General features: G+C 44.7%; 1 protein-coding gene across 2 annotated transcripts in view; it reads right to left on the bottom strand.

Moving 5' to 3' along the window:
• LYPD6B (LY6/PLAUR domain containing 6B) overlaps positions 1-7,323 on the bottom strand; it is a 178,158-nt gene extending 170,835 nt beyond the window's left edge. For both annotated transcript variants that reach the window (XM_076005515.1, XM_076005516.1), the window contains exon 1: positions 7,236-7,323. The gene's annotated coding sequence lies outside the window, so the exon portion shown is untranslated. The remainder of the gene's footprint in view (positions 1-7,235) is intronic.
• Positions 7,324-13,271: the final 5,948 nt, after the last annotated feature.

Below are 13,271 nucleotides of genomic sequence, written 5' to 3'. Positions count from 1 at the left end.
ACATAGTGAGACCCCTATCTCCATAAAAATAAAATAAAATATTTTTTTTAAAAAAGTAAAAAAAAAACAGAAAAATATATATGATGTAAATGCTAACCAAACAAAAGCTGGAGTAGCTATATTATTGACACTCAGAGTAGACTCCAGAACAAGGAATATTAACAGGAATAAAGGGGGACATTACAAAATAAGAGAGGGATCAATTCCCCAAGAGAACATCACAACCCTAAATGTGTATACACTTAACAGACAGTCAAAATATATGAAGCAAGAATTGATAGAACTGAAAGGAGAAATAGAAACATCTACACTGTAGTCAGAAACTCTAACATTCCTTTCCTGGTTATTGTTAAAACAAGTAGATAGAAAATCAATAAGGACATAGAAGACTTGAAAATCCTATTAAGCAACTTGATCCTAATTTATATTTGTGCAACATTCTACCCAACAACAGCAGAATACACATTCTTTTCAAGTGCACATTGAACATCCACCAAGATAAACTATATTCTGGGCCATAAAACAAATATGGACAAATTTAAAATAATAAAAATCATGCAAAACATATTGTGGGATAGTAAGAGAATTAACACATTAGCTGCCATATGAGTTGTATTTAACTCACTCTAGTTTTGACCCCAGGGCCTCATGAAGCAAATATAACTCACATGTCTCTACCTTGGGATCCTCATGGTACTCAGGCAACCGAGGCTGCCATGCTGTAGCATACATGTTAAGGGACAGGTGGCCCCCTGGGCAAACCCTGCAGAATTTTTTCATTAACATAGAAAGGATCATTTTGTTTTCTAAGTTTTTATTCTATTTTGATAATAAAACACCATGGCCCCAAGGAAAAAGTTTGGGTTTTTTTTGGTTGGCAGTCAAAGTGTTAAACTAGAAATTGATAACAGAAAAACTTCTGGAAAATTTCCAACTATCTTAAAATAAATGACATATTTAAAAATTACAGGAGATAGTCTCAAAAGAAATTTTAAAATATTTTAAACTAAATGGAAATTTAAATACACATATCGAAACTGTGCAATAAAACCATAGCAGTGCTTAGAGGGAAATTTATAGCATGAAACATATATTAAAACAGAAGAAAAATCAATAATATCAGCTTACCCCTTAAGAAAATAGAATGCAAGGAGAAGAAAGGCAGTAATAAAGAGCAGAAATCAATGAATTTAAAAACAGAAAAATAATAGACAAAGTTAATTAAACCAAAATCTGGATTTTTGGAAAAGATCAATAAAATTCGTAAACCTCTAGACAGACTGTGCAAGAGAAAGACTGAAGATACAAATTACTAATTTTAGGAATGAAGAAGGGAATATCATTAAACACCACAGACATTAAATGGATAGAAAGTAAAGGAACACCACAAACAAGTCTATACCCATAAATTTGACAACTTAGGTGAAGTGGACCAAGTATTTGAAAGATACAAACTGCAAAATTTATCAGGAAGAAATAGATAACCTGAATATTTCTATATCTATTCATAAAATTAAATTTGTAGTTAAAAACCTTTCAGCAAAGAAAACTCTAAGACCAAATGTTTTCAACAGAGAATTCTACCAGACATTGAAGGAAGGACTAATACCAGTCCTACACAGTCCCTACCAAAAATACATCCCAACTAGAGTGGAGTTTACCCAATGAATGCAAGGCTGGTTCAACATTTGAAAATCAGTGGAATTCTCTATATTAAATATGAAGAAAAATGATCCTGTCAGCAGATGGTACAAAAGCATTCAACAAAATTCAAAATCCATCCATAATAAAAACTCTCAGTTAACCTTAGGAATACAGGGAAAATTCCTTAACCTCATAGTGTATTTACAAAAAACCCTCTATTAACACCAAATTTAATAGTGAAAGATTGATTGCATCCCACCCTCATGATAAGAAACAAGGCAAGGATGTTCTGTCTCACCACTGCTATTCGACATTGTACTGGAATTCTTAGTCAGTGCCATAAGGCAAGAAAGATGGGTGGGGAGAGGGAGGAAGAAAGACATAAATACAAGGTATCAGATTGGAAAAGAAAAAATACAACTGTCTCTATTCATAGATGACATGATTGTGTATGTAAAAAATCCCAAAGAATCTACAAACAACACACCTAGGACAGAAAAGTGGCTTTAGCAAGGTCACAGGATACAATGTCAATATACAAAAATCAGTTGTATGTTTATATACTAACAACAATAGCAATCCCCAAAATGAAATACTTAAGTATAAATCTAACAAAATATGTGTATGGTCTATATCCTGAAAACTGCAGAACGCTGATAGAAGAAACCAAAGACTAAAATCAATGAAGAGATATACCACGCTCATAGATTGGAAGACTCAGTATTTTGAATATTGACTCAATTCTTCCTAAATTCAAAGCAATCCCATTCAAAATCTCAGCATGATTTTTGTAGATATTGACAAATTGATTCTAGAATTCATAAAGAAAGGCAAATGAACTAGAAGAGCCAATTTTTGAAAAATAACAAAGTTAGAGAACTTATACTACCTCCCAAAACTATTATAAAGTCACAGTAATCAAGACCATGTAGTGTTGGCACAGTGTAAGCATATAGATCAATGGAATAGAATTGAGAGTCCAGAAATAAACCCTTACATTTTGGCTAATTAGTGACAAAAGTCTAAGACAATTCAATGGGGAGAAGGATAGTCTTTTCAAAAAATGGTACTGGAACAATTAGACTTCCACATGCCAAAAGAAAAAAAAGAAAAGAAAAGATCATTGACCTATACTTGATACCTTATACAAAAGTTAACCCAAAAAGAGTCATAGACTTAAACATAAAACTATGAAAATTCTGGAAGAAAACAAAATCCGCAAGACTTTTGATTACTCAAAGAATTCCTAGATACAACAAAAGTTTAATCCATAAAAAATGATAAACTGGTTTATCAAAATTAAAAACTTCCTGCTCTGAGAAGACAATGTTAAGGGAATAAAAAAAGATAAAATAGCAATGGGGAGAAGTAATTTGCAAATTGAATTTCTGACATAGGACTTATATCCAAATTATGTAAAGAACTCTTTAAACTGAACAATAGAAAAACACGCCAATGAAAAATAGGTAATTAAAATTACCTCTTCAATGTATAACACTTCAGTGGTACAAATTTTCATTTGAATTTGTATATTTTTTCCAGTCAGTAATAGATCCAAAACATAACCACACACCAATGTTCATTTGTACCATATTACTTGACCTTGGAATTAGACTTTTGATCTTATTAAATTTGACACACTTTATACTGACAAAAAGAACTTATTAGTTTTCTTTGAACTCAGGAGATAAATTTCATATAAATCCTTAGTAAAGAGCTCACTTTCCCTATCTTATAAAATTCCTTCTTCTTAAACACCAATAAAAAGTTGTAAGTTCCTGAGGCATCAAAATTTATTTTCTCATCTTTTAAATAAAGAACGCTTGAGCGTGAATCACTGCAATTTTAATCACCATACTTCCTCCTTCCCTTGCTACCAAAACTAAACAATTCTGGAACATAATGATGAAAGAAATGGCCCTTATTTTCCTTTTGCTCATATTTCTTTAGTTATTTCTCCTCACCTGGTACTCGCTTTTGTAAGCCATTCTAAGTCATGTTCAGGAACAATGTGAGGTATAACAAACGAATAATTTCTACATGAAAGAAAGCCTATAAGATCAAGTTATTCAATATTTAACTTTCTTTTTCTAAGTGAACATCTGGGTTTTTTGGCCCCAAACCATATCTGCTCAGGCCACATTTCTCTGCCGGAAACAAGAGAGAATAAACCATGAAGATTTCCATCTTGTTTCCAATGACTGCACTCTTTTCTGGACCTATTTTATTTTTCATTACAGAACCTGACATATTAGACAAAACATGAATAAATGTCTTCATCCAGTAGATTGTAAGCTCCATGAGAACAGGGACTTTGTCTTTTTTACACATTCTTGTATCCTCAGCACCTAGAATGGTGTCTGGCAATAAATATTTGTGGAATGAGTGATTGCCCTAGACATCTCGCTCTCCCTCATTCCCTCACAATCTTTTAGTGATCCTAGCCAGCCCATGGCAGTACTGCTGGAGAAACAACAAAATAGGTGGCCCTCCACCCACTCCTATCTTCTAGGATTAGCGACCAAGTGGTTTTGCCAATCTCTGTGCTAACTAGATATTGAGGATGGACGATGGCCAGAAGTAGCATCCCTGGCTACCCAGTCTAACTCCAAATGTCCACCAACATCCACCACAACAAGTGAAAACAAAGGGCAGCACTCGCCTTGTGCTTCAGATGAAAGCAGGCCCTAGATGATGTCCAAGCATCTCACGGTAGAGACTGGTTTCCTAGCCTCTACACAACTACCAAAGCAGGCAGTCCTGACTTAGTGTCAGGAGAATTGTTTTCTAGTCCAGAATCCCCCATTAAACCGCCTCTTCACCAAGTCCCAGCCTGTTAGTCTGAAGACAGGCAACAACACTGAAATAAACATGATCTAGGGCAAGTGTACTTAAGGTGGGGCTGGGGGAGGTACGAGGCTTCTCAAGCTATACATGCCCACCCCCTTGAAACACATGCACCCCTTGAGAATCCTCACCATAGAGTGAGCCACGCCTGCTTTTACTAATGGAAGTATGCAAAACTCATAAACACTTTTCCAGGTTTCCAGTGTAAGTTCGTTAAGGAATGAGACCAAGATTGCCTACACTTCTTAGTGGCACCCACAGTGGACTCTAACATAGGGTACTGCTGTCTTTATCTGCTTTTCCAGCCTCAGCTCTTTTCCTCCCCTTAGCCATACCCTATGCTTCTCCTATGGTACCAAACTCCTCCTGGTTACCCATCGATGCCAGGCTTTGCATCACCTGTCACCACCTGTGGGAGACATGGTTGACTGCCTACGTAACAGCCCAACAGGCAGTTTTGCTTTCTTCCTGGCTAACAGAATCCTGATTGTGTTCAGATATGGGGCGTGGAAGTGCTCAGGGAAGCTGAGCCCCAGCCCCAGCCCCAGAAGATTGCTTAGGCAAAACAAGCAGAGCCACTCTCTTCTCTTTTGGGCTGGTTTGAGGGTAAATGTGTGACCATTCTGGTCGTTCTGATGCTGTACCAATGGCACAGGGAACTTCTGGGAAATTTTGTCCTTTGTTATCTAGAGAAAGACTGAGAAGCAATCTCTGTTCTTCCCTTTCTGCTTTGGATGTTGCCATGTGAAGGCGTGGTGGAACTCCAGTAACCCTGTGGAGGGCAGGGGAAACCAATAGAATTTTTTAGAAGCCAACCGAGAGCTATGACCACCTTGAACTACCTACCTTCAGACCTCCTAAGCAAGACAGTAAAGGAGCCCAAATAATGTTACTTACAACAGAAGGCAGCCTTACTGATACCCTGCCACATGGCCTGGTTTCTCAACTTTTTCTCCTAGAGCATCTCTACTCATTTCCAATGTACAGCTCAGCGACAGTTTCCTTGAGAAGTCTTCACTATGTCCCCAGACAGAGAAGCAGTTCCAGACAATGTTACCTGCACATCTATCTGTCTTTCCAACTAGACTGTGAGCTTCTCAAAAGCAAGCATGTTCACCCTGTCAGAGGCCCTGACATATGTTGGGCATTTATTAAGTGTTGAATGAGTGAATATAAATAAAAATAATAATCAATAAAAGGATGACACACAGGATGACTTCCCTGCCTTGGATAAAGACTTGACTGACAGAGATAGTGCAATGGATGAGTCCTCTTGTCTGGCCAGAACTCAGACTTCTCACTGGCAACTGCCCCCAACTCCTAATCCCCTGCAGTTGAGATGGGACTGTCTATCACAGAGGCTGAACTAATCCTCCCAGGCACTGGTGGCATAAGATTTGGTACAAGGATGGGGGAAATGGAAAGAGGGAGAGCTCCCCCTCCAACTCCCCTGCCCCCACAGAGTCCTAGCCCTGGAGCCTCACATGAGCCTCTAGATCTAGCTATGCCTTCAGCTAAAACCCCCAGCCTTTTCATTTATGTGACCCAATCCATTTCTACTTGGCATAAGGCAATTTTCAAATGCCCAAAACCCAACCCAAAGAAAATAACTGTGACTAATACAATAGGTAACAATGAGACCAGCCTACTAACGTCACATCTGCAGAACCTGGGCACCCACACCTCTCATCTTGGCCCCTGGGATGGTGTCCGGAAGTAAGGCATGCTGGGCGAAGCCTGGTCACCCACCCTGCCACACACCACGGCCGTGCTTCCCACGTAAAGGAGGGTGACCTCAGGCCCCTGGATCTTCCTTCTGATCAGAAAGCTGTGGGGACCTCCGGGAGGCATAAAGAGTTACATGAGCACAAACAGGAAAAAAATGGAGAGAACTTTCCTCAAGCAGCACGCCATTTACATTATGGACGTCATATAACTTAAGGCTGTTAGTAATTATTATAATACCTATTTTACCTTTAAGGAAACGGAAGCTCAGAGAAGTGAAGTAACTTGCTCAAGGTCACACAGCTAGTTACTGGAATTTAAACAGCATCCCAGACTTTTTCCCACTTTCTCACTCTCTGTTCTCCAGGCCCTGGGCGGTGGACAGCACCCCACCCCACCGCACCCCCACGAAGCCCCAGGCACACAGACCTGCAGGTTTACAAGCTAAGCCCCCTGGAGTCACAGCAGCACTGCAGACCCAGCTTTTCGGGAGCCCCAGGTAACCAGCCAGCGTGCAGGTCGGTTATTCAACACCAAAAGTAAAGAGCCCGGCGGGCAGCAGCGGTACCGAGCCGGCCCGGGTGAAGCGCCGCAGAGGGAACGGCGGGAGCTCGCTCTGTCCCAGGATCGGCCTTGAACCCCCGGCCCAGCCCGCGCTCCTCCAGGCAGTTCGGGCCCCCCAGCCCCTCCACTCCCGTCCAGCGCCGCCGCCAAAGTCAGCGGTCCCGCGTCGCCCTGGGCGCTTGGAGACGCACGCAGCCCCAGCCTTGCGGGGCCCCCAGCTTGAGCCCGGTCCAGAAGCTGAGAGCTGCGCGCCTGAGGCGGCGGCGGGACCCGACCCCTCCGCGGCGCCGCGGCCGGCGAGCTCCGAGCTCCGAGCTCCCCCGGCGCGCCCGGAGGGGGCGCAGCGCCTTGCCCGCCGCAGCCGCGGGGCCCCGCAGGACTCCGGCGGGCGCGGAGTGAGCCGGCCCCGAGCGCCCCACCGCCCCCATCCCGCAGCGCCCGCCCGCCCGGCTCACCGCGCCGCCCGCGCTCGCCCGCCGGGCCTCTCGGCGCCCTCGCCCGGCTCCGGCCCGGCTGCGAGCGCGCCCGCCGGGGGCCGGCCTTGGCAGCGGCCGCGCGGGGCGGGGCGCCGCTCCTCCCGCCCGGAGCCACCTGGGGTGCTCGGGAGCGGGCCGGGCCCCGCCAGGTGAGCCCCGCCCGCGAGGGAGCAGCCGGGCCCGGCTCACGGGGAAACCGCAGGGGTCCTCCGCGAGGTGGAAGGGAGACACGGGCGGATGCGTGTTAGGTGACACCTGGGACGGCTAGTGCTTGGGGAGCCTGTTCCCACCCAGCCTGGCCCGCTCAGGAAATGGAACACGGAGCACGTAAATCCGACCAGACCCAGCGCGAAGAGGAGGGAGTCCAACCCCTTTCTTTGTGGGCTGCAGCAACGGAGAGCGCGGACCCTTGGGAGTGAAAACGGTGGGGCCAAGGGCGCAGGTGAGTTAGTTGAGAACTGAAGAACTCAGGCCTTTTGCGACAGTTTCCATCCTACCCCATCCCCACCTGGGCCACTCTTCAAATGAATTCCCTTTTATGTAAATAATGGCATTAAGCCATAAATAAGATAATTTCAGATGATGATGTCCTCCCCAGCCCTGGCCTGTAAGCCCCAGGAAGGGGCAGGAAGCTTCCCTATCCGCTACTGAATCGCCAGAGCTCTGAGCAGGTGACCAGTTAGTACCTGATGGGCCGAGGAGGTGCGCCCATTGAGTCTGTTGAGTCCAGCCTTGTGCTGGTCCCCCCGCCCACAGTTGCTCTGGTATCACTCCTTTCTTTTCAGAGAGAGCCCAAAGTCAAGCTCCTGGCTTCCAGGCCACCTGTCCTCTTCGAACTGCTGACGTCCCCACCCATTGCCATCCAGGCAGCTGGCTTGTGGGAGGTCTGCATTCCCAGGGCGCCTTAATAAGTGGTCAAGCAAATATTTAACTTCTGAAGATGTCACAGGCAGGGGAACTCTGAAACGTAACACTGTCCTGCCAGCCCTACACTGTGGAAACACAGCGCGAAGTTTGGGCAACTGACCCAAGATCCCACAGCTGGTAGCAGAGCTGAGCGTGGGGCCCAGGTCTACATTTCAAAAAATAACATATTGGCTTGGGGCCTTCCAGGTGCTGGTGGGGACTGCGGTGGGGCAAATTTGGCTGGGGACAGAATTTCTGTAGAAATTGGAGTTAGGTTTGGTCTTCTGCTGAGACTTCTAATCCGTGGTCTTTCCAGATCTCTTGAGTCAACCATGACCTGAGCCACTTGCATTTACTGAGGCTCCTGACAGTTGCAAAACCAAAAAAAAAAAAAAAGTATTTTTTGGGTTCTGTTTAACAAACAAATGTCCTTGTGATGCTGCTACTCACACATTAATTTCAGGACTCACAAAAAAAATCCACTCAATGAAAAAATCCATTTCACTGCAGGGAAGGCCACACAACTTTGAAGTTACATGGAGAACATTTCTTCTTGTGACTATTTCAGTATAATTCAATGACTATATATTATTAAACTTCCGAGGCCAAAATTGGAGGCTCTCTGTTAAGGTAAGGTCAAGGCCACGTGGCCTGCACCACTCCTCCCCCTGCAACAGGCTCAACACTCTCAAGGCATAGACCCATCCCACCTCACCCCTGCCTTCAGCAGTGGGTCCTGCACAGACGGGTGTTTCAGATCTGGTGGTGCCTGGCTGACCACGTCACACTGGGAAGGCCAACCTGGAAAGATGTTACAGGAGAATGCCCCGCCTAGGTGTGCCCTGCCCCAGCTGCTTCTCCCTCTGTGGTGGGCGGGGAGGCTGGTGTTCCAGGGTGGGGCCGTGGTGGGCCCTGCCCTTTGGGCCAGCCACTTGCACCAGCAGGTGGGGTTGAGCAAGGCAGCCCCTTCGGGTCTCGCCGGAGCAGAATGGGCTCAGCCCTTCTTGTGTGTTGGTTTCAGTCAGTGGAGCATGTGATCCCTGTCATTTAGGATCCTCCTAATGTGTGTGTGTATGATCTTGGCTGGGCCAGCCTGGTGAGTGATGCCAGCTAGGCAGGCCTGAGAATCACCAGGAAGGCACAGATTCTGCCCTGGTGCTTGCCTACGCACACACACTCTCTCTGCCCCCATCCACTGTTTCTCTCTCTCTCTCTTGTTCTCTCTCTCTCTTGCGCTCTCTCTCTCTCTCTCTCTCTCTCTCTCTCTCTCTCTCTCTCTCTCTCTCTCTCTCTCTCTCTCTCTCTCTCTCTCTCTCTCTCTCTCTCTCTCTCTCCTGGGCTTGCTGGTAGCCTGGGGCATGTTCCTCAACTGTGCACTTTTCCCACTTGGAAAATGTGTAACCATGAAATCAGACAAGATCTCTGCTTGAAGTTTTTTGCTTAAATGGAGAATCTGAAATATGAAGGTCTGCTACTATTGTGAGGTTAAGTGAAATAATGTTTGTGAAGTGCTTGAGAACTGCGCCAACACAAAGCGCCTGCTCAGTGAATGGTGCTCTCACGATTAATGTGGCTCTGACTAGCAATGGGAAGACAGCCAGCACACGTCTGATGGACATTAAAGTGTGGGAATAGGGACAAAATCATTGGTAAGACTTCTTAAGACTATAGAATGAATCAATACTTGTAAATAACTGTGTGTGTTACTATTCTCTGTTAGTCCCTGGGAAAATTATATTTGAATCAGGAAATCTTCAGTTTCTTCCCTATCTCTAGTTCTCTGACAGAATAATGAAATAGAAATTATCCAAAGAAGAAATATCCCCCCAAATTACTGAGCCACAGGATATATTTACCTTCCTAATTTTTTCCTGCCTTTACTTAGGACTTAATGTGTATATTAATACTATAGAGCATTTTCTGAACAAATTTTTCAATAACACAATGTATATGATGCTCCAGGCACATAGTAGCTCCTCAATTAATTATAAATAATATGGAGAGGTGTAGGGATGTAGGCATAAATAGCATTAGAGTGAGCCATGAATTCAGATAGGCAAAACTTACAACCACTTTATTAGACAACCAAAAATTTAAGTTTACTGGCTCTGGAATAAGACTGTTTGGGTTCAAATCCAGGCACCACTTACAAGACATATTAATCTCTCTATGCCTCAGTTTCTTCATCTATAAAATGAGATAATCCTAGGATATCATAGAAAAGCTAGAAGACATAGAGTACTAACTAAACCTTTCGTGAGCAGCTACTTTGTGCCAGGCATGGTTCTAATGCTCACATTCTCTTTTGAGAGTTGACCTTTGAGCAGGGATTCTTAACAAAGATCCTGGAACTGAATTTAATATTCTGCATCTACCATACATTTTTCCTAAAGAGAGCATCCACAGCTGTCCTTAGACTCGTGAAGAGTTTTGGATCTCAAGAATAGTTGGCAGTCAGCGCCTACCAGACTTAGCCAAGGGTTTTGGAGCTGGAAGGTTTGTTAGATACCAAGCAGACTGCCATTCCCAGAAATCCTTGGGGATCATCCGGATGCCTGCTTGACACAGATCACTCCTGAAAATTGTGATTTAGGAGAACAAAGTGGTTTTTGAATAAGGACTCCAGTTACTACTCACTTACAGACAAGCTGCATCCTCATCCAAACTTCTCAATTCACACGTCAGGAAACAGACCCAGAGATCAGGACAGCTTGAAACAGCTTCCACTCATCTACCAAGGAGCCTCGCTTCCTTGTAAGACAAGTCTTCACCCCACTTCAACTAAGGGAGAGAAATGTCACTCCTTCCCACTACCCAGGCTCACACAAGGAGCACTATGAAAACAAAATCACACTTCTCTCTCTCTCTCTTTTTTTTTGAGACAGGGTCTCCCACTGTTGCCAAGGCCAGAGTGCCGTGGCGTGATCATAGCTCACTGCAACTTCAAACTCCTGGGCTCAAGCAATCCTCCTGCCTCAGCTCCCTGAGGAGCTGGGACTGCAGGTGTGCACCACCATGCCCAGCTAATTTTTCTATATTTTGTAGAGACAGGATCTCGCTTTTGCTCAGACTGCTCTCAAACTCCTGGCCTCAAGCCATCCTCCAGCCTCGGTCTTTCAAAGTGCTAGGATTACAGGCGGGAGCCACTGCGCCCAGCCAAAATCAGGCTTCTCTTAAGAGGAAAATAAAAGGCACAGCCATCTCTGTGTTAGCCCTTGAAATCTTAAAGAAGCCTAGACTGTTCTTGACAGAATAGCTGATACTTCACTACAGCGGGGGTGGGAGGGGTCCTCCTGCACACACACACACACACACACACACACACACACACTCTCATACTCCTACCAGCTAGTGTTACTATTTGAACAGCTGAGGCTATAGAACTAACACATTCAAGTGATATCCTACAAAAATGCAGACTTTTGCCCCATTCCCTAAAGCTACAGGCTAATTAGACAATGACCAGGGGACTTGACAGGGGATTCCAGCCCATGCCTTGTAGCTGTGTGAGCCCCAGGTGGGAGACACTCCTTTCCAGGCAGCTCTCGGCAGGCACCGAGTCTGCAGCAAGGGCAGGGCAGCAGGCAGCCGCAGCTGCAAGAACAGTCATCAAAGACATGCTTCGGGGACGCCCAAAACTGTCAGCTAAAGAATAATCAGACAAAAAAATCCAGAAGCATCTCTTATTGACCAGGGAAATTCTCTCTTTGTGCTTACAAAGGGCAGGCACAGATGTGTGTGTTTCTTTGGATTGTTTCCTGTTCACCAATCACAGAATCCTGATGTAGCAGAAAGTTGCAATAACCTTCCCAAAGTGTGTTGGGCAGCAGGCAGATTTTCCAAGGTGGCACACTGCAGCAGCTCCGTTTCCCAGAGAAAAAGACTATAAAACGACCCAGGTGGTCCCCTCGGGCCTGTGCTTGGCCCGAAACCTGGGAAACAATTCAGGTTTTCCATGTTTATCCCTCAGTATTATTTTTTGCACTCTCAGGGACTGTGGGTCAGAGTGAACATGCTTGGCTGTGTAAAACACAACAGCCGGGGATGTACTTGCCCCCTTTTTCTTGGGTTTCAGAGACAGCGCTAAAGTGTGGGCTACAGATTTTATGGGTCTGCTCACAAAATTGCTGGCTACAAAAAAAATGTCTGAATGCCTTTGGCATTGTATTTCCAGATCCAGGAAAGAAGTTATTGATTATTCCAATTTACATTTTACTTTTGAAGGCAACACAAATATACTCATTATCCTTTTAATTTGATAGGTAAACGAGAGACTGAAAAACTAGTGTGGAGAAAATTCTTTGTGTAAAATCAGAGTTCTGTTACCACTGACATACGAGCAAAAGGGAGGCCTCAGGACCTTTGCACGAGCCATTCCTTCTGTTTGCAGCTGTTTCCCAACCTCTGCATGGCTGCTATAACAGCACCCTGGTTTATTTTTTTCACACCACTTGAAAATAAAATTGTTTTTTAAAATGTTGTTCACTTGTTTATAATTTGCCTCTAAGAAAATGAAGACTCTGTCTTGTTTTATTCACCACCTCTCCCCAGCTCTGAAAACAATGCTGAGCAGGCACCAGCAAAGGCAGGTGCTCAAATATTTGTTGAAAGAAAGAATGAATGAATACTAACATTTTTCCAGAAGGCTTTGAGTTCATCACTGGGAGATTTCACCTGTTTCTGTACGAGGCAATTCAGATCTGGGAGTGAACTCGGGTCTGGCAGTGAGGCATGATTTCAGCTCAGTGTCTCTACACTCTCTACACTCCTGGCAGCCAGTTGACCCCAGGAAAGGTCAGCCTCCTGGGTAAGGACTGCACTCCAGCCAGCGTCACCACTTCCTAGCTCTGTGATATTGAGCAATCACTTAACCTTTCCTTACCTCAGCGTCTTCATCTGTGTATGGGGAGAATAACAATACCACTCTCACGCATTCCTCGTAAGAGATTCCAGGATACGCGTGAAGGACTAGCTGTTATCGTGATCCGGGTGTGACACTAAGTGCTTTATGTCACAGAGAGGTCAGGTAACTTGTTTGAGGCACTGGGTGAATAAAGGGAAGAGTGGGAACTCTTGGAACTCAATTCTAAACCACTCTTGATCACAGGG

The sequence above is a fragment of the Microcebus murinus genome, chromosome 8 (assembly GCF_040939455.1).
Source record: "Microcebus murinus isolate Inina chromosome 8, M.murinus_Inina_mat1.0, whole genome shotgun sequence".
Taxonomy (NCBI): domain Eukaryota; kingdom Metazoa; phylum Chordata; class Mammalia; order Primates; family Cheirogaleidae; genus Microcebus; species Microcebus murinus.
The sequence above is the reverse complement of the archived record's forward strand: the minus strand, read 5'-3'. Positions and strand labels throughout refer to the sequence as shown.